Below are 22,451 nucleotides of genomic sequence, written 5' to 3'. Positions count from 1 at the left end.
GACGCTTAACTGACTGAACCACCCAGGCGCTCCTGGATTGCTGCATTTTATAAAAACCTGGAGAGCTTGCAGCTTGGAGAGAAACCAGGACAGATGGAGATAAAAGCTTTTGGTCGGTGGGGACAGTAGGTTTAGAATTTAGTTAAGTCTGCCGAGGTGTGTGCGTTTGTAACAATGTTAGATCGTGAATGCGGGAAACAGTGTCGACTTGCCCAGCAAACACATAGGACGCCCTCACCCGCAGTGAGGCAGGAGGCCTTCCAGATGAGCGAGTGGCGTTGATGTGACACGTCGCGTCCTGAGATGCTCAAGCCCGCTCCAGGTGCTGACTGTCACCGCCGAGAACGGGCTTGTGGCCCAAAGCCACCGTTTCCCGAGAGCCCACATCTGTCAGCTAATAGGGTGTCGGCACCTCTAAACTGAAAGGGAACTGCTCATGGCAGTCCCCGGAGAAGTCCTCCAACTGCCGCACAGCCTCAGGACCCGGCGTGACTGTAGCATAGCTGGTGCCACTTAGTGTTCCTGGAGGGACCCCCTCCGTAGAAAAAGGCGGCCGCTCGGACCAGCGCTCAGCTCCGCACTGCTCTTCTGTTGGTAAGAATGTTAGTGTCATCGCCACTGTTCTCTCCTCCCATTTCATATAAATTGACTACCCCCCCCCTTTTTTTTACGAATTGAGACTTTTTAAAAGAATAATAAAAAAGAAGCATAAGAACCAGAGTAAAATAATGTTTAGGAGCGACACGGCCGTGTTAGAACTGGATTGGAAATGTTGGTCTAAATCTATGCTTTCAGCAAAAGCGATCCTGTCCAGGGACTTGGCGATGTCTCTGGGAAGTGGGCCCCAGGGACCAGGGGACCACTGATGTAAGGCCGGAATGGAGAGGTTGGCCTGGAATATGTCTTGTGCCAGAAAGCAAGGAAAAATGGAAGGTTAAAGATTTAAAAATAATGAAGTTTTACGAGACACAAGCGCCAACCTAGAATTGGCCGTGAAGGCAATGTTGTGGTGATTTGGCCATCAGGAGAGTGATGACAGTGATCTGAAAAAGCCTAAATATGTAAAAAGCCATCAGGCCCCTGGAGGAGGAAGAAGGGTTTCAGTAGGAGCAGAGTTTCTGTTGTGCACGGCAAAGAAGTTGTGGGAGTCTGACTCGCAGTACGACTTCCGTCAACGATACCGTCCTGTATGTTTAAAGATGGGTTACACTGCAGATGTTGTGGGATGTGTTTTTTAAAAAGATTTTATTTATTTATTTGAGAGAAAGAGAGAGAGCATGAGCAGGGGGGAGGGGCAGAGGGAGAAGCAGACTCCCTGCTGAGCAGGGAGACGGATGCGGGGCTTGATCCCAGGACCCTGAGATCATGACCTGAGCCGAAGGCAGACACTTTTTTTTTTTTATAATGATTTTTTATTATATTATGTTAGTCACCATACAGTACATCCCCGGTTTTCAATGTAAGGCTCGATGATTCATTAGTTGTGTATAACACCCAGTGCACCATGCAATATGTGCCCTCCTTACTACCCATCACCAGCCTATCCCATTCCCCCACCCCCCTCCCCTCTGTAGCCCTCAGTTTGTTTCTCATAGTCCATAGTCTCTCATGTTTCATTCCCCCTTCTGATTACCCCCCCTTTCTTTATCCCTTTCTTCCCCTACTGATCATTCTAGTTCTTATGTTCCATAGATGAGAGAAATCATATGATAGTTGTCTTTCTCTGCTTGACTTATTTCACTAAGCATTATCTCCTCCAGTGCCGTCCATGTTGTAGCAAATGTTGAGAACTCATTCTTTCTGATTGCTGAGTAATATTCCATTGTATATATGGACCACAACTTCGTAATCCAGTCATCTGTTGCAGGGCATCTCGGCTCCTTGCACGATTTAGCTATTGTGGACATTGCTGCTATGAACATTGGGGTGCATATGGCCCGAAGGCAGACACTTAACCGACTGAGCCACCCAGGCGCCCCTGCCCTATATCTTTTTAACATAATTGTATAAAAGGAAGGCTTGGAATTCAGAGAAGAGAGAGTGTCTGGGTAGAAAGAGTAGCAGAGACTGAAACAGTCATTCCCCTCGTGAGTTCCTTGCAGAGCGCGGGACGGTTGGAGCAAATCCTAGCGGTGTCTGTGGGGGTTCCCAGTGTGGGTAGCGGTGATGCTTGATATGATCGTGTTTTTAGGATGCGGATGGTCGTGGGGCCTGTGGACATTGGGAAGAGGTCTGTGACCATGTCGTGCTGAGACCTGGGTGTCCGTGGGACGTGCAGAGAAACCACCACGGGAACGACGCCAAGCGACACGCTCAGGAACACCGTAAATAAACCAGGATGGACCCCCACAACGTGTGCGAGGAACTGCAGGAAGACAAACGGGGAAGGGGAACAGGAAGCAGGGAGCAGGAAGGAATAAACCAGTAAAGTGAAGACCTGAGCGGCAGAATCACTGGGCAGAGTGGATGGTGGGATGGCGGAGCACCCGCGGCTCATCAGGATTCCCAGCAGACGTGCTGACCCAGGCCACGCCAGCACTCCACACCAGCGGGGATGGGACTTGCTGTGATAATGACAGAAAGCAGACCCCAGAACAGAGACTGCTAGGGGCAAAGACGGACGGATCGAATACAAGACGTGCAAGAACCCGCCGCAGCGCATGACGCACGTTATGGGGAGAGATGACCGAAGGTGCCTGTGATCGAGGGGAAAGCCGTGTTCACGTCCTGGAGGCCGGATGTCATGGAAATGTCCCTCCATATGAACCCACTGATTTAGCGCAGTCCTGATGAGAACACCTGTGGTTAGTGTTTATGGAAAAGAAGCTGATGCTAAACTTGCCTTGGAAATTCAAAGGGTTGATAAGAACCAAGGCGCTTTCCAGGAAGCAGAGCAAAGTTGGGGGGCTTGGCATAACACACCAACAGCAACAGAATATGGACTTAACTGGGGCAGTTGGTATTGAGACACGATAACACAGAATAAAAATACTCTAAATGAACTCACATGTCTAGGGCCCCTCGATCGATGACAAAAGAGAAAAGGAAATCGTTTTTAATACATCACTGTGGATCCATCTTCCGTTCTGGGGGAAGCGACGTGAGCGATATTGTGCCGCTAGTAAGTGTGTTTATTGCGCAGAATAAAGGCGGGGAGCAAAGGCTCCACCATTAAGGGCGCTCCTCTCTGGCCGGCTGGGTCGCGGGTGACTTATCTTCCTTTGTCTTCCTGGATATGTCAGGATCCACCACACAAGTATGACTTTTTATTTTTAAAGAATTTACATGTGCTGCTTTCTGAAAAAAAATTGACAATTTTATCATTCACATTCTTTTTTTCTAACTGATAAAGTTACATGTGTTTTTTCTTTTTATGCCAATTGCCAATGTTGGTGTCTCTGCAGGATAGTTGCTGGCATAGAAATTACTTCTCAAATTTGAGTTTAAAATGCATTATGAAACATTCTACATAAATTCTGGAAAGAGAAACTGCATCTCATTCAAATAAACATCCCCATTTCCGTGCTGTAATTCGGAATAATAAAAAATCTCATCACGCAAATGAGAAGAAAATTGCCCCAGGTGTGCAGCCAGTAAAATGTAAGATGTTAAACATCCGGCAGAATCGATGGATCGATATCGTGCACGCAGCTGGGTTCCGCTATAATCTAGCACTGGCAATACATACTCTGTCTCATGTCCTTGAAGAAACAGAGAAGAAAGGTGATAATACAAAAATCGAATTTTGACAGTTCAGACTCATTAGTTTCTTCTCTGTTGCTCTAAGAGGAGCTGAGTGGAGTAATTCAGTGGTGCAAAGATCAAATCCTCAAATCTTGGGGCTTGAACTGCAGGATCGAGACACCTGACTTCCACAGGCCTCCCGTGAGGTCCGCCGACAGATGGGGCATGTGCCGAATGGGTGGGATCCCCGGCTCCCCGAAGATGGGCGGGACTCAGGGCTCCCCGAAGCTGGAACTTGATCCGAGTCTCCCTGCCACTGACTGACTCACTGGGGTGAAGGTGAGACTGTGAAGGGCCCCCTTGCAGACAGAAGGGGCTCACAGGCCAGGTTATCCTGTCTGGGGGCACTTGAGCCTCCCGGACACCATGGGAGGTGGGGGCAGGCGCTCACCCCAGCCTCAGGTGCTGCTCAGGGCAGAGGTCCAAACCAAGAAGGCAGAGGGGGTGGGGCGGGGGGGGGCTGCCCAGAGAGGTTTTTCCTGCTCTGCCACCAGCAGCTCTGTCCCTCAGATGAGCAGCCCCCCCATCTCTGCAGGACGCTTGGGATCACAGGGGGCCACATTTCACCACTGTCTGCTGAGGCCCAGGCTGTGGCTGAACCCCGGGCTCTGCTTCTGACGCAAATGCCCAGCCTGCTCCCCCACACTGCCGAGGCCCCAGCTTGGATCCGCTTCCTTCCTTTCAGGTGCTGGAAGTTTTTACCTATTTGGCTCAAATCCATTCCTGGACAGTGCACACCAGGGACCTGCCCCTCACCCCCATGCAGCCAACGCAGGCCAGATGGGCTAATTCCTTCCCAGTTCAGAGTTCTCCACCACCCCACACCTGCCCAGAGCTGCCTGTCAGTCTCCCCTCCCCCTCATTGACCCGCACCCTGGGCCAGCTTGGGGAACGTTCCTTCTGGTCTCCACGGGCTGCTCCCCAGCCTGGTCATCCCTGGCTCAGCTCCCTCCTGATTCTGCACCCAGCACCTGGTGTGCATGGATAGTTCATCAGTCCAATTACATGTGCATTTATTTATTTATTTTATTTTATTTTTTTAAGATTTTATTTATTTATTTGACAGAGAGAGAGACAGCCAGGGAGAGAGGGAACACAAGCAGGGGGAGTGGGAGAGGAAGAAGCAGGCTCCCAGTGGAGCAGGGAGCCCCATGCGGGGCTCGATCCCAGGACTCCAGGATCACTCCCTGAGCCGAAGGCAGATGCTTAACGACTGAGCCACCCAGGCGCCCCTACATGTGCATTTATTGAGTGCTGAATGCATGGTGCCAGGTGAGCCCAGAGAGGGATAAGGCTCCCCTGGCAGAGAGGGTTAATCGCCGTGTGGCCCATGACTACCTGCTTTCCAGGAGGGACGGAATCCCTTGAAGGGCCCTCAGTGGATGCTGGAAGCTGCCACCGGGAACCCCAGCAGCCCCTGCAACCGGTTCTTAGCACTGAGCTCTGGCCCGGGAGTTGGGAGGCAGTAGGTGTGCAACCTGCACTCCGTCCTACTGTGTGACCCTCCCCCCCGGGGGCAGGGTCTGCAAACCCTCATAAAGGGCTGGAGAGCAAGTGTCTTTGGCTCCAAGAGCCATACGGCTCCTGTCACACCTTCCCACTTTGCCACCACAGCCGGAAGTTGGCACAGAGGACGCGAAGGCCCCAGCGTCTCTGCGCCAATGAAACTTGGTTCCCGCTCACGGAAATCCTAATCCCATGTAATGTTCACGTGCTGTGAACAGTCTTCTCTTTGGATTTTCTTCAACCATCTGAAAACATAGAAATGCTCTTCATTTGCAAGCTGCACAAGACAGGCGGTGGTGGAGTTGGGCCAGGGGCTGTCCTGTGCTGACCCCCAGCTGCATGGCTGGCCTCGTGGGAGGTCAGAGGGTGGCCCCGGGCCACTGCTCCAGGAGCCCGCTGAAACCCCATATCGGGGCTGAAAACCCCACGTCGGGGCTGACCACTGTGGTGCCTGGATCGAACTCTTTGCCCCTTCCAGAGTGGGGGGACTGGATGAGTTCAGTTATGCATCCCATCCCCCAGCCCCGAATCCTGGTGTCACCTCGTCTGCACAGCTCAGTGTGACCAGGCTCCTGACTCCTCTTCAGAGGCCCAACCAGCAGTCCCTCACGTTAGGGCAGAGGTTACCACTTTCTCATCAAGATCTTGGAAAGAGTGATGCGGAACAGAAGGTCCCCGCTGCCCAGAGAGCTGTCCCTGGTCCTCGGGGCAGGACACCTGCCCCCAGTTGGGGGCTTCTGTGCCCGCTTCCTGTGGGACCCCAAGCTCCAGGGCGACAGGGCCCCCGATCCCGCAGCCACGCCCAGAGCCGGAGCAGCCAGTGACCGGGGCTCACTGTTCGGGTCTCCTTGCAGGGTCCTTGAGCGCTGTCCCCTGGCTCTGTCCCTCCTCCAGCCAACCTCCATCCCTCCCGCCGTCCCCCACGCTGGCCCGTGTCCCTGCTCCCCACCCGCCTCCTTCCACAACAGATCCTAGTATGATTAACCAGGCAGAGCGCAGTCAGCCACCAAAGCCCTCCTGGCGCCGTGCGGTGCCTCCACTCCCCGCTCCGTCCTTGCTGTGCGGGCGGACATCTGGGCGGACCGCAGTGTGTGTGGTTGGCGTTGGCCGCCCTGCAAGATGCTGTAAGTTATTTCTCTTCTAGGGCTTCTCAGAAACTCACTCCTGCAGAGCTCCGAGAGTTTGATCCGCTTTCCCTTGGTTGGTAGAAAATATTGAATTTATTTAAATCAAATCAGACCGTGTGAATGTGTGTGGACCTTCATTAGTGTCCAGGCGACTTTCTAGGACGGTGGGAGCTGCAAAGATGAATAAGACGTGGTCACTGATCTCGGGGGAGTAGCAGCAGGCTTGTTACTCAGTGACTAGTAAGTGTCGGTCCTACACAGGGGCAGCAGTGACAGGTGGTGCCTGGAGCCAGGGTGACGGGAACGTGTCCACACGCAGGAGATGAGGAGAGCCATCTCTGTGCCAGCAGACCCTGCGAGGTTCTCGGGGGCTCCCAGGACGTCTCGGGCTAGGTCGGGATGAGCCACGGGGCAGAATGTCTGTTTGGAAAATGCACGTATCCTTCTGATTATAAGAATAGAAAATAAAGGGAAAATAATCTAAGGAGTAACATTTAAATTGTCAATAATACTTCTACCCGGAGATAACCATAGTTGCCAGTTTTGTGTGTTTCCTGCTTTTTAAAAATGTTATGTAGAGTGTAGAATTTTCACATAGTAAAGCCCACTCCGAAGCAGAACATAATTGACTGCAGGGTATGTGTGGCTGGTGTGCCACAGTGCCTTGGCACGTCTATCTGTTGTTGGACATTTCCGTTGTTGAACTACATTCCTACAACTCACACCTGTGAGAATGTCCTCCTATAGGGACGTTTCCCCTCAAACTCACTCTCTCCTCGAATGGGCTCCCAGTAGTGGGATTACCTATCAAACTGGCAGTCATGGCAAAGCTCCTTTCCGTATTGCACTTGCTTCCTGCGAAGGAAATGCCAGGTTCCTCCTCCAAACAGGCGAGGAGGACTCTTCTCATTGTAATCACCAGTGTTGAACATCAGCACCTGCTTGTGTGAGCATGTGTGAGAGCATGTGTGTGTGTGAGAGCATGTGCACAAGTGTGTGCATGTGAGTGTGTGTGTGTGCACGCGAGTGTAGCATGCATGTGAGTGTGTGCAGGTGGCTGTGTGCACATGTGTGGGAGCATTGCGGGTGTGCACGTGTGTGCTTGCATGCGAGCATGTGCACGGGTGTGCACGTGAGTGTGTGCAAACATGTGCATGAGTGTGTGCACGTGGGTGTGAGCATGTGTGTGTGAGCATGTGCCTGAGTGTGTGTGTGTGCGCGAACATGTGCATGTGAATATGTGCGGGTGACTGTGCAGGTGTGTGGAAGCATGTGCATGTGTGTGCACGTGTGTGCATGCAAGTGTGTACATGAGTGTGTGCACGAGAGCATGTGTGCAAGCATGTGCATGGGTGTGTGCATGGGTGTGCGTGTGCGTGCATGTGAGGGTGTGCATGAGCCTATGAATGAGGAAAGGTGAGTTGCAGAAAAGTGAGAACATGACCCAGCTCTGCAGAGACCACTGCTGACTGAGTTGTTCTGTGGTTCTGTCTGCCAGTTCGTCACACTTAGATGGTCACGTGACACCAGTGCCACTGATGCAAAGGTTAGGACTTGGATCACTCACATCTTCCAGCCCTACATCCTCCTTGCTGCTCCTGAAGGTTCGTAGCAATAGCGTAGTTCGTGTCAGCTACCCGATCTCAACTGCTAACCTTGACCTGGGTGTCCTTTGCCTTCCTCCTCGCCCGCGTCTCTGGACTCTACTCCGCTCCGCGGTCACCTTTGTGGGGTCTCGGAGGATAACGTGACGATCTTCTCTGTAACCGAGTTGAGTGCTGCGTGCATTATTTCAAATTGGTTATGACATTTAAAAACCAGGAAGCAAATTCTTGTAGGTCAACGCGGTCAAGCAAATTTGAACTTTAAAACCGTCTCTGTTCCCGCGACGGAGAAAACAGGACCTGGAAGAGGGAGAGTAAGAAGAACAAGCCTGAACACAAGATGTGTGTATTTCTGCTGACAAGAAGAGAGCACGGTGGGATTTCTAGTGGCTGCTGAGTCCGTGGGTCCCTGGGCTCCCGTCGGGGAGGAGCTGTGCTGGCCGGGGCTCGGCCTCCCTCTGATCGTGGGCAAGAAGAGGCTGCACCAAGCTCCGGGGGCCTGTGTTGGGGGGGGCACGGCATCGCCTGCCTGCTGGGAGCCACGTTGTCACCAGAAACTGTGGGCCGTGGGGACTGGGGGACTGGCTGGTGGCCAGAACCACGAGATCCCCACATAGGCTGGTGGAGGCGGCTGAGGGCAGGTGTTCACAGAAGCAGAGAGAGAGAGAGAGAGAGAAATACCCGCCCTCACCAACTGTGCCCGAAAACCCAAATTCCAAACCATGTGAAAGGACCAACCCTCACAAATGTGGCAGCAAGTGCTTTAAAATACAGGCCTCGGGGGTGTTTGGTGGCCAGATGGGCTCTCTTTTCTCACACTCCACCGGTTGTGCAAAATCAGGCCATGCTGCAATTTGCGCTGTACATTCTGTTCTTTCCAGTGATGACATTCTAGTACATGTTAGGGCTGAACTGTGTCCCCCCAGCACCCACATGTGGAAGCCCCAGCCCCCTGGAACTCAGGGTGTAACTGTGACTGTGTTTGGAAATGGGGTCAGTGATTGAGGTAAAATGAGGTCACTGGGGTGGGCTGTCATCCTACAGGACGGGTGTCCCCTTGGGAGGGGACATCAGGACACAGAGCCCCACTGAGGACAGCCATGTGAGGACACGGGGAGGAGATAGGCCCAGGAGAGGCCTCGGGAGACCAGCCCTGCCACGCCTGGACCTCGGGCGTCCACCTCTGGGACGTGAAGAGTGAATGTCTTGGATTGAGCACAAGCCTGGTGCTTTGTTACTGTGGCCCCCAGCTGACTGCTGCAGTCCGGATGTCTCCCCTGGAGACTTCGTTCATGTTGGAAGCAGAGTGGTGCACTTTCTGTGCTTGTCATGCACACGTCCCAAGAGCCTGCCCGCCCCACCCGCCCCAGGAACCGGGAGAGGGGGCCTGGGATGCGTGGGGACACAGCCAAGGGCAGCCGAGGGCTTTGAGTTCTTGTTTTCTCTTCTTGGCTTTTCTTCTCTTGTTGTAGCACATTTTCAAGTAACTTCCAAGAAAGGTGCAAACCCAGATGCTTCTGGAAGCTTCCATGCGTCTGGCAGTCCCACGGCGGGCCCTCAGCGTGGCTCCTGCCTGGGTGCAGAGCTCTGGCTGGGCCTCCCTGGGAGTCTGGAATTTCTGGTGACCCCTCAGATGACTGCTCGTTCTGGTCCTCTGCTGGTGACCTGCTTGTTTTCTGTGGAAGCTTCTAGAATCTTGCCTTTATCCTTGGCATCCTCCCAGTCTGATAAGAGGCCGACCCATGTGTCCGGTCCCATCAGTGCCATCACCTCCTGTTGGCCTCTGGGACTGCAGCTTCTCCATGTTGGCCTCTGGGACTGCAGCTTCTCCATGTGGACCATAAATCCTTCCTGTCCAGCTACGGCCGTCCTGCATCTACGTTCTATCTGGCTGTAGCCTCTTGTACTTTCTGTGCTGGTTCTCAGCCTCGTTTTTACCTGAACAGTTGGTTTTGTTTCTGAAAGGTCGTTCTTGTTCTCCGAGTGTCCCTTTTTCGTGGTATCCGATTTTTGTATTTGTTCCATCTTCCTGAATAGCTCTGAAAACACAAACTCAAATACTCTGAAAGAGCCCTTCTGTTGCAGAGCCGTCGACTCTTCTGAGGAGGTGGGTGTCGGGGGGTCTCTCTTGGCTTTGCCCTTGTGCTGTGTGGTCTCCCCTGGGGTAGCCTCCTGGGCCTGGAGTGGCCTCTTTCGGGCCCTGATGGCGTGGGCCCAACTCCGAGAAGCCCTGGAGCTCCCCACCAGCTCCATTCTTCAGGGGGGAGTCCTCTGGTTCTGCGTTTTGGCGAGTGGCTTGTGCAGGCCCATCCCGCCAGAGCGACCAGGCGACAGGGCGAGGAGACGCCAAGGGGCCTGACCTTGCACCGGAGCTGGTGCTGGTGCTGGATGTCTCTGCCATCCCACACCGCCTCCCTATTGGTGTTGACCTTGACCTCAGCGTACCGACCTTGACCTCAGCGCCCTGACCTTGACCTCAGCATGTTGACTTTAAGCTCAGCACCCTTGGGCGGACCTCTGGGTGCTCCTGCCTGTGACTTCCCTCACCCCGTTCCCACATCCACACACACCCGTCCACCTGCCTCAGGTCGTCCACTTGCCTAGGTGCACGTTTCCTTCCCTTTTTGCTCTGTGTGTGTGTTCTTCTCTGTGCGTCCAGCGGGCCATTCAGCGCAGCCTCCAGAGGAATGAAAGCCAAGGCAAGATCAGCTTTTACTGCTACAAGTACAGGTGACAAAAAGGCATCTCTTCAGGGCTTTAGTTCACATTTCTTGGCTTACTTTTCTTCCGGGATGTGCTAGTCCCTCGTATTCTCTTGGGACATGACTCTTTGCGTCCTTGACAAATGGTTCAGTCTTCATGTTTCTCTTGACTTGTATGAACTCTTCATGTATAAAAAGTTGTTCACCCCGTTATAATATTTGCCACAATGATGTTCACCGTGTGACTTAGGAATATGAAAGAGAGTAAAACCATGACGAAAACAGCATCCTGACCAATCTCTGCCATTTTGGAGCCTTAGCTAAGATCCCCAAGCCATTCACGAATCCCCTTGAATTTAACCCGAACATCTCCCGCACACCATTTTGAGAGCCCCACACCGCCCCCTCCTGCCCCAGCAGAGTAGGACAGAAGCCAGGTGGATCCTGGGACATCCGGGTTGCCCGGGGAGAGTGTCATGTGCTCCCTGGAATTACTTGTGACTCGAAAACTTGATGTTTTTATATTTGGTAGAATCAGGTGGTGCCAGTCTGGTTCAGGAAAAAGCCTGGACGGCATTCCATGTGGTTGCATGTGGGCTAATTACATAAATCGGCTATTTGTGCTCCAAACTGAGCTTTGAAAAGCTGTTCTGACTCCTTCAATTGTTCCCCGCAAGCAAACAGAATTATGCCCAGAAAGCCAAACCGCCTAAAATGCTCCAGAGGTCATCACATCGTGATGGTCTGCTTTCTGCCCGAAGAGCCCACCCCTGAGTGTCGTCGTCCTATTCGTTAAGTGGGTTGGCACCACCTCCCTCCCAGACTTACCAGGCGGACCCAACGAGGCGGCCTCCGCATCTGTCAGCTGGGGCGTCCCTGACGAAGCTGCATAGATCCGTGGCTGCAACTGCATGCATTCACTCCTCACATCCTGGACGCTGGACGCCCCAGATCCAGGCGTGGGCAGGGCCTCCTCCCGAGGCCTCTCCTGGCTGTGCAGACAGCTGTGTCCTCCCCGTGTCCCCACGTGGTCGTCCCTCCATGCGTGTCTGCGTCCTGACCTCTCCTTGTAAGGACGCCAGTCGCATTGGAGTAGAGCCCACTGTAGTGACCTCGTGTTACCTCAGTCACCTCTTTAAAGACCCCTCTCCAAGTACAGGCCCGTTCTGAGGTCCCCGGGGTCGGGAGGAGACACAATCCAGCCCACCACACCTGTGTAGGTGCCTCCTGGGACAGGCATCTTACCTGTCTGCAGATATTCAGAAAGTGTCCCTAAAGGAGTGATGTAAGGGACACAGATGATCCTGGTCCCTCTCCTAAGAGCTACTGTTCACCAGAGTAAGGGCTGCTGTCGGGCCCGGGAGCCAGGCCTGTGGCATCTGGCAACATGGTCCCCCCTTCCCCATGACACTTGGCATCAATATTTGCTGATGATAAATCATCATGGCAGCCATGGTGCCCTTTGAAGCAGATTTCCCCAATCTTCCCTAAAACAGAGGCAGGCTGGTGACCATGGAAGATGATGTCATTGACTCGTGAAATTTCATAACCAGATGGCCTGTGAAGTCCTCAGGACGTAAAGCTCTCCAGCCTGAGGTGAGAGGTGATCCAAAGTATTGGTCCACATGCTTAGATGGAGTGGGGCCTCCTGCACGCCAAGGTCATCCCTCTGGCTCCCTGAAGCCTCGCACATCTGGTCTGTCTGCGTCGTGGAAAACTCTTGCTGTGTTGGCCACAGTGAGCCTCAGAACATGGCCGTGCTCAGGAAGGAATTCTGGCCTCCACTCCTTGTCATCTTGCTGTGTGACCTCAGGGGAGTCCTCTCCAGCACGAGCCTTGGTGTTCCCATCTGGAAAATGGGGATGTTGGCCTCAGAGGGCTTTTGGGTTTCCTGTGTCAGAAGAGAGGTGTTCGCGCCAGGCCACGTGTCCCCCGTCTGTCCCTCCTACCTGCATCCCTCCCCCTCCCCAGTGGGCAGAAGTGGGGCCGGGAGTGATGCTGGGTCTCACGACAGGGAGTTTACATGGGTCCCCTTCCTATCAAGAGCTTGGCAGTTGCCTCAGGGGACAAAACTTTGAAATCATTGGGGAAACTCCTTTTGAATGAATGACTTGACTTCCTTTCCAATTTTATTTAGGAGGAAGGGAATACTTTTCTTATGCATCTAGAACTTGGTTTTAGAAGGGTCTGCCTCTACTCAACCTCCAAACGGGAAATCCTGATTTCTCCTAGAAAAGCAGCACTCTGTACCTCACAGGACGACGGCAGGATTGTTAGGTCACATGATTGTTCGGACCTTCCATACTGTTTTCCAGAGTGGCTGCCCCAGTTTGCATTCCCACCAACAGTGCATGAGGGGTCCCCTTTCTCCACATTTTTGCCAGCACTAATCTCATGACTTTCTAGATACTAGCCATTCTGACAGGTGTGAGGTGATAACTCATTGTGGTTCGGATTTGCATTTCCCTGATGATGAGTGATGTTGGGCATCTTTTCATGTGTCTGTTGGCCACCTGGATGTCTTCTTTGGAATAAGTGTCTTTCCAGGTACTTTGCCCATTTTTAAATGCTTTTTGTTTGCTTTCTATTGAATTACATAATTTCCTTATATATTCTGGATATTATCTTCTTATTACTTGTACAGTTTGCAGATAATCTCTCCCCTTCCACAGGCTGCCTTTCCATTCTGTTCCCTTCACTGTGCAGAAGCTTTTTCATGTGATGTCGTCCCACTTGTTTATTTTTGCTTTCGTTGCCTTTGCTTTTGGTGTCAGATCCAAGAAATCACGGCCAAGACTGATGACGAGGGGTTTTTCCCGATATGTTCTTCTAGGAGTTTTATGGTTTCAGGTTTCACGTTCAAGCCTTTAATCCATTTTGAATTGATTTTCGCGTGTAATACACCCCCGTGTTTGTTGCAGCGTCGTTCACAATCGCCAAGATACGGAAACAGCCCGAGTGTCCATCGCCGGATGGATGGATAAGGAGACTGTGATCTATACACTAAATATGATAGAAAAAATATATATGATGGAATATATCTATCCATAAAAAGAAGGAAATACAGCCATTTGCAGCAATGTGGATGAACTTGGGGGCCATTACCCTGAGTGTGATAAGCCAGACAGAGAAGGTAAACCCTGTGTGGGATCACTCATGCAGAATCTAAATAAAACGGTAGAGCTCACAGAAGCAGAGTGTAACTGTGGTTGTCCGGGGCTGGAGGCGGTGAGGGGGAGATGTCTGTCAAAGGAAACCGACCTCTAGTCACGAGGTAAGCGCGGGGAGTGACCGTGCAGCCTGGTGACCACGGCTAGCCGCGTATGCTACATACTGGAAATGGAGGAGAGACTCGATCGGAGACGTTCTCGCCAAAAGGAAAAAAAGGGAACTATGTGAGGTGATGTGTTAATTAACTTGCTTGTGATTATTTCAGTGTGTGTGTGTCTATCAAATCATCACAGTGCAACACTTTACGTAGATTACAGTTTTGTCAATTACACCTCCATAAAGCCGGAAAAAACAGCAAAGTCAACAGACACTCAAACTTCATCACTTTCTAGTTATTTTCTTACATCTCACTATTTTCTCGGGGTTGCACCTGTGTGGCGCACGTGCTCTCCAAAGGCGCACGATGGGCATTCCTTTATTGCTGTTATTTTTCTGAGAGGTGATTGGTAAGCTTTTACTAGCACATGACTGATTATACTCTTAAAACAATTAGGTCGCTTTCTTGCTTGGGGATTGTCCTTGGCCTTTCCCTGCTAACAGGGGAGACGTTAATCTCAGTGGGTCATCCAGGAATCAGTCTGTATTGGCCTTAACTTCTTGCCCTCCCCTACCATCCCTGACGGTTTTCTTCTCCAGGTATATGTTCATTCCAGTCCCATGAGACTCTGATGGATGATAACTTCCAGCTCAACCCCCCACTCAAAGGCTAATTGCCAAAGTACAGCTGTTACTGTCTTAAGTTGGAGATTAAGATGTGTACGGGTGCCATGCAGTGAGGGTTAATTCTATGTCAGCTTGGCTAGGCCATGATGTCCAGTTTTTTTGTCAAACAACTGTTGCTGTGAAGATATTTTTTAGATGTGGTTAACATTTACGTTATGCACTCTGGCCCTGAGTAAAGCAACTAACCGGCTGCAATGTGGTGGGCCTTGTCCAGTCAGGTGAAGGCACTCAGAGCACAGCCTGAGGCTTCCTGCATAAGAAGAAGCCCTGCTTGAGGCTCCAGGTCACTGACCCACTCTGCAGACTCTGGTGGCTTCACAATCACACGAGCCAGTTTCTTAAAATCTCTCTCTCACTGCCAATCCCCTGTTAGTTCTGCTTCTCTGGAGAACCCTGACAAATACATCAAGAAGAGATCACTGAGCTGAAACACAAAGAAAAAGATGAAGGAAGGAAGAGGCAGAACTGCTGGGCAGCATCAAATGTGTGATGTGTGTGTACCTGGAATACCAAAAATGCAGAATTCCATAGCTGGAGAAATAATCCTTTGAAGAAGGAAAAGTGAGTAATTTCTAAGACAAAACTAAGGGAACTCATTGCCACCAGCCATGCCTCAGGAGAATGTTAGGAGAGATTCTCTTACATAGAACACTTACCTCCGCAAAGTGACGGAAAGTCTTCTGGACAGGGTGTGGCTGAAGGAGAGACACAGCCTTTATTGGTCTTGCTCTTAGTTGATCTAAGGAGTAATTGTTTTTCAAACCAATAGCAACAAAGTCTAGGGGGACTAAGTGAAAGAAAGGATAACAAGGCAAAGGGACAGTTTGGGGACAGGCAGGACCTCTGTGCATGTGGAGCAGTAGGGCATCACTCTGAAGGGAAGCTAGGATTAGTTAAAACTGTACAGTGTAATCTCTAAGGCAACACCTAAAATTCTAAAATGAAGTATACATGCTAAGAAAATATAACACCCAGTCACATAAGATGTTCAATCAAAACCACAAAAACCACGAAAAGAAGGGGAAAAAAGAGCAAATAAGCAAATAATATGAATAGAAAACTGCCACAAAGATAGTAGATGTCAACCCAACCATGTTGAGATAATTAAGAGATTCACAGAGTGAGCCGCCAGAACCCAGCTGTATGTTGTCTACAAGAAACCCATATTAAATATAGAGTAGATAGATTTATTTAGGTAGATTTATAGGAAGACACGAGAAAGAACTGCCATGTTGCTAATCAGAGGCTAATCAAAAGAAAGCTGGAGGAACTGTATTAATTTCAGACAATATTGACTTCAGAACAAGAGAGAGAATCAGGGATGAAGAGCAACATAAGGATAAAGGGGCTGATTCTCCCAGAAGCCACAGTAGCACTAAACACATATGCACCTAACAATCTTGAAAAGTACAGCAAAACACATAAGGCAAATGGATAGAACTGTGTGGAGAGGCATGCACATCTACACCTGCAGTTGGAGACTCGATGCCCTCTGTCAGTAAGTGATGCACTAGGCAGGCCAAGGTGCATTCAGTGCAGATGATCTGCAGAACAGTAGTGATCACCTGGGTCTGGCTGACACCTACGGAGTTCTCCACCCAACAGCAGGACATGTGGAGCATTCACCGCCACAGACCACATTCTGGGCCATACAAAGCCCATTTAAAAGAACAGAAATCATACAAAGTATGTGCTCAGACAACAGAGGAATTAAATTTGAAGTGCATAACAGGATGATGGATGGAAAATCCCCAAATATATGGAGAGTAAGGAGCACACCTTTAAATGATTCATAAATCAAAGAAGACTCCAGAGAAACTGTAGAATATTTCAAACCAAATGAAAATGAAAATTATCAGAATTTGTTGGAAGCAGTGAGAACAATGCTTACTATGAAATTTTTCATACAGAAGAGAAGTCTTAAATCAATAATCTGAGCTGCAAGAACCAAGCTCAAGAACTTACAAAAGAAGAGCGAAATAAATTGAGAGCAAGAGAAGGAAGGAAGTAGAAAAGACAAGAACAGAAATCAGGGAAATTAAAACTACAAAAGCAACAGGGAAGACTCCCTCCACACACGCACACACACACACACACACACACACACGTGCACACACACATACATCATGCACACCCACACACTCACGTGTACACGCATATACAAATATGCACACCCATGCATGTGCACACACCCACACCTCACTACACCCACATGCATATACCCACACCCTCCATTGCACATACATGTGCACACAACGCATACCACTCCACATGCCCCCTACACCCTCACATACATGCACGCACACACACACACATGCATACCCACAACCACATATACACATGCACACACACTCATGTGACACCCCCACATACACACATGCACATACACACACGTGCACAGCCATACACACGCATGCACACACGTGCATATCCACAACCATATACACGCATACACACAATGCAAACCCACACACATATGCACACACCTACAACCACATACACACATATGTGCACCACATGCACAGCCACACCCACACATGCACAGCCACGTGCACAACCACACACACACATGCACACACATGCACACACCCATACCGCACTACACCTACATGCGTATACCCACACCCTCCACTGCTCCCCACACGTGAGCACACAACCCGCACCACTCCCCACGGCCCTCCCCACGCACAGCCCCCTACATACACACACGTGCACACACAAGCCCTCGAACATTCTGCTCTCCTCTGGCCTTCCAAGAGCTGGGGTTCCTCACCGTCCTCTGGCATCTCCCCTTCCCACCTCAGGGAGGTTCTGCTTGGAAGGACCAGGGTATTCTCTGTCCTCCAGGAACTGGAGGGATGGGCCATGTCCTCCAGGCCAGGCCCGGGATGTGCAGAAGCCTCATGAACAAGCCGGCCTCCTCCTCGTGGGTATTCACATGTCACTAGGGGCATTTTCCACATCAACTCCAAACCTCGACTCCTTTCCTGTTAAATCCGCTAGGTAGAGACTCTCATCTCACCTCCCTAACCTCTCCCATCCTGGGTGCTGTGGGTCCACAAAGGCGGGATTTTGGAAACACAGGAGGGATCACAGTGCTTCCCACCGACCTGAGCACTGTCTGGGAAGATGCGTAGTGGGACCGCCATTTCCATCTGGGCACCGAGTGGGCGCCTTTCCTACATCCCTTCCATCTCAGAGGCGGGGACATCTAGCTCTGGGGTGTGCTGTTTCGCTGGCGCCCACCCGTCTCCCCCCTCGCAAGACACAGAGCGACCTAGCCTTCCGTCTGGCGGCCGCTGTGAAGCCATGTCCCTTATTCTCACCTTCGTTTTTCCTTTTTGTTATGAAGTTGTCCAGACGTGTGTTGACGTGAGTATTAGTTGGCTCCTCATGCCCTCATCACGTAGATTTCTTTGTTAGCGTGTTGTTCTCCTCTCTGTGTGGCAAAGTACATCGCACACGGTGGCGGCCAGCCCGTATTGCTTTGGCTCCCCTACAAATTAAGGACATTTCTTGTCATCCCAATCCCATTGTCACACCTGAGAAAGTTAACAATGGCTCTTCAATATTATACCCATTTGAAGATCAAATGTCCCCATTGTCCCCAAGACGTGTCTAACATACGGTGTGCGGAGCGAGGGCAGAGTTTCGATTTTGTATTTCTGACATCCTTCTTCATGGCCTTGACTTGTTGGCAGGCTGGTCCATCCTCGGGGTGCACTGCCCTGACCCCTGTGTTTCCTGTAGACCAGGAGGGTCTCCCAAGGCCCTGGGGTGGCTCTGGGGGGGCAGGTCAGGCAGGAAGGCCGCATGGGGATGCTCAGCCTCCTGGCTGGTGCTGGCACTGAAGCAGCTCTCAGGGCTTGGGAGCTGAGACCTGCGGGTGCACATCTGGAACCCCAGGCGCCCCCTGCCTCGGCGTCCCTGGCTGAGCCTTGCCTGGGTCAGGTGCTCATCAGGGGACGTGAAGGGGGATCTTCTCATCGGCCACCTCGGGTTATGGTCTGGCCTCATTCTGAACGGAAGAATTTTTTGTCTGCTGGGCAGGTGGGGTGGGTGCTTCATTGTTCCTGTTGAACCGTGGTTCCCAGAGGAAAGAGTGGGTATAACTCTTGTTTCCAACAGAGACAAATTAGGGCCGCTTTTGTTCTCTTTCTCTCTCTCTCGCTGAGCGCTATTATGGACTCATGGATTTTTGCAGACGGCACGCGTCTGAGTCAACCAGTCATTTTTCTTGCTGATGTCCTGGTTGTCCCTCCTTTGCTCAGTGGAAGCCCCATGAAGCTCATTTCTGCATCCTTACTCCTTATTTGGGATTTGTCACGTCGGACGCTTTTGGGAAGCAATTCTCAAGACTTTGCATTTATTCCAATTAGACATGATCTGTTGTTCAAGGCTGTTAAGGTAGCATTTTAGGCCCAGGGCAGGTGCCGTGGCCCATCCCCCACACCATCCAGCTGATGGCACCTGCCAGCTCGGCGAGCGCCTTCACGGCAGTCCCACGCGCACAGAGGATACAGGTCTGCTCACCCAGACGGGGTACCTCAGGGTCCGTGGCACCATTTGCCCTCAGCCTCACAGAGCAGAGATTTCCCCACAGGCTGGAGGGTTTACCTCCTGGTCGGCATGAGGAGCTGCAGTGAGGGGGTCCGGGTGAGTCCTAGCCAAGGGAATCATAAGCTTGTGTGTCACGCCAGGGTCGCCCCCATGTCTCCTGGGAGTGATGGGTTAGGTCTGTGGCCCAGAGCCCGAGGGACCAGCTGTGGCAGGGCTGCCTGTGCTGGGCGTCCAGGGCAGGGCCTGCAAACTGCCGCTGGTGGCCTGCACGGCATCGCTGTGATCCCATGTGACGGGGCGGCAAAGAAGCAGGAGGAACATGATGGACCTGTAGGTGTGGGGGCCGCGATGTGGAGGCAGAGACATGCGCTGTGCACAGGCCCCGAGCCCTCATCCTCCACTTCCAAGGGAGGAGGTGGGGCCCAGGCGGGAGGGGGAGGTGGGGGCCACACCTGCCACCCTCTCTGACTCACCTCAGGGCACCAGAGCCCACAGTGAGGCCACTGCATAGGGAGCTCTTTCTGCCATACCCCCCCCAACCCAAGCACCATGACAAAGGGGGCGCTGTTTCTGCAAGTTACACCCCGAACACCCGCACTGAAGTCTGCAAGTGCACACCGTCACCCAGTGTCCCGCACACCGTTCTCCAGCGTCCGTGCGCTCAGCGAGCTGGCCAGAAAGCCGTGCAGCCGTCAGCTGCCCCACCACCTGCGGGGACACAGAGGCGCTTCCTTGTGGCGGCTCAGTGTTGCCTGTGGCTTCGGAGCAGCTGGCGTTCTTTTTTCTTATTGCAATGGGACTGTCACTCCCTGTGCTCCTGGGTCAGCAGAAGTCCCCTTAAACGGTAATAGTGTGAACGGCGCTCACAAAGACAGTTAGGAGGCTCTTCATTTTGCATGACGTGCCAAAATACGCCCATTCGCTTCGGCAGGCCGCGAGCGGAACGCGCACATCGGCCTGGGGGCGGCACTTATCAACATCGGAATCTTTGTGTTCTCACGTGTGGCCTGCATTGGCCTCTACAGTCATAGTCATGCAGTTTTCACTCAGTTTTTATTTTGTAATGTCAGTTTAAGATTTTCAAAGTGGAACACAAAATGGTTTCAAGCAGAGTTTGGTTGTTTTCTTTTAAGACAAATACACTTTTTTTTTTTTTTAAATAAAAAGGGTGTGTGTTTTCCAGGATTCCAGTCCCTGTGGAATTTAGCCAGAGCTCTCCAGGGTCTTTGCTATCTGGCTGTGTAATCCTGCCCTTGGTCTGTATCCCCCACACAGGGCATGCTGGGCGCTGCTGTCGCCTAGACCTTCGACACCCATCGCTGTTCGTAGGCTCCAGGATGTTTGCAACTGGAGCTAATTCAACAGCTGCTCTAGTGCCTCAGATAAATCGAGAAGTTGGAGCTTGGCTCAGCAGACTTACTGTGTTGGTGCCATGGTCGTAGCGAGCACCTGGCCTGCTCCTCATAGTCACAGGGAGGCCACTTGGGCTCCAGCCATCACATCACCTTCCAGACAGGAACACATGGCTGACTTCTGCTCACTTCTCAGCACTCTTCAAAGAAGGGGGTTAGTTTAGAAAAAGGCAGTAAACCATTTGACTTTTTAATTGTTTTGGGAAAAAATTATATATAAATTTCAAAGCCCTTCTGAAATGCTCTAAAAAGAAATAGAGAAGGGAAAAGCTCTGCACATAAATCTCAGGGAATAGTCTGACTGTCAAATCTTTTATTCATTTTTCCTAAATTGGAGACCTTAAGAATAACTTCTGCTCACAATTTACGAAGTTGGTGAACAAGTCATGCTTAAGGTGATATTTAACGATCTATTTTTTTCCCTGTATCAAGGTCATCTTGCCCCTAGAGCATACAGCGTCAGGGGAGAAGGAGAATCAGGGAGCACAGGCTCCGGGCATCAGTACCCCAGGGCCTCCAGGTGAAGGGCTCCCAACAATCACTAACCTGGGAGGGAAGGTCTGGAAGGTTCTGATCACCCACCCCCTCCCGCACACATCCTAAGGCTTTAGTGAAGTCAGGGCTTATGGAGAATGCACAGATCAGAGAAAAGACATGACTACTTTTTTGAGTAAAATCTGGGGAAAAGTAAGAGACCATAAAGATTTTACCCAATGGCTGCCACGTCTACATGGAGTGGCAGAGCCACTGTCACCGTGAGCCAGGATGCCTCTGTAAGGACGGGAAGCTCGGCTCCCCACGCACAAATGAGGACATACGTTCCATCCACAGGGGACTATCATCAGCCTTCAGAAGGAAGGGAATTCTGGTAACTGCTCCCACGTGAACGGACCTGGAGGACGTGCGCTCAGTGAGATGAGCCTGTCACAAAAGGACCGACTCCACACGGTTCCAATTCTGTGAGGTTCCCTGCTTTCAAACCCGCAGACTCAGAGAGTAGGGCTGAGTGAGGCAAGCAAGCTTGCGGGCTCTACTGGACACGGCCGTGCCCACGGTCAGCTCTACATCTGTTAAGAGGCCGGCCTCATGTGGAGTGTTCTGATAAAAGTGAAAATCGGAAACGAGAGAAAGAAGAAAGCCCTTCCAGGCCTGATTCTGAGGCCGGGGTGCTCCGTCCATCCTGTCGCCCATGGGGTGCCCCTGGGGGCAGCTTTGGGAGGCTCTGCTCCCTCTGGGGGTTTAAAAAGCCAGAGACTTCGATCCTGCCCCCCTGTGGCCAGGCCCCAGAGACATCACCCAGCCTAGTTTTGTGAGGTCTCAGCATTGGTGCCGAGGCCCTGAGTTCTATCAGTGCATGCGGGGGGATGGGGGGCTGCCAAAGTGACACAGGGAACTCTCTCTTAATTACCCAGGCACGTATGCCCTGAGATCAAAGAAAACTGCCAAGGACATACCTAAACTCAAATAATTCTTTGCTTATCCGAGATAAGTGGCAGGTGTCTAAGTTTCATACCTTTTTAATTACATCTCCACGATAAATTGGCTCTCCTCGTCAGTGCTTTGAGCTTGCAGAGTTCCTTGTAGCTACATTGCATCTTCCAGTTCTGGGGTCTTGCACCTGCTGCAGGGCCACACGCCCCCAGTTTCCTTTGCGCTGATGAGAAAACACGCTCCGCATCAGCCCTGGGAGCTGGCCTACTGCACACGTCCTGGCATCACTCAGACAGCTCTGAGGGCTGCCCCCGGGTTGGGTTCCGGCAGGTGCACACTGCCCCCTTGTATGGAGTAACTCACTTCTCCGTTCTTTGGGATTGCATTGCATCTCCTGTTCTCCATAACTTT

Source organism: Ursus arctos, unplaced genomic scaffold (genome assembly GCF_023065955.2).
Source record: "Ursus arctos isolate Adak ecotype North America unplaced genomic scaffold, UrsArc2.0 scaffold_3, whole genome shotgun sequence".
In the NCBI taxonomy this organism is placed as follows: Eukaryota; Metazoa; Chordata; class Mammalia; order Carnivora; family Ursidae; genus Ursus; species Ursus arctos.
The sequence above is the reverse complement of the archived record's forward strand: the minus strand, read 5'-3'. Positions refer to the sequence as shown.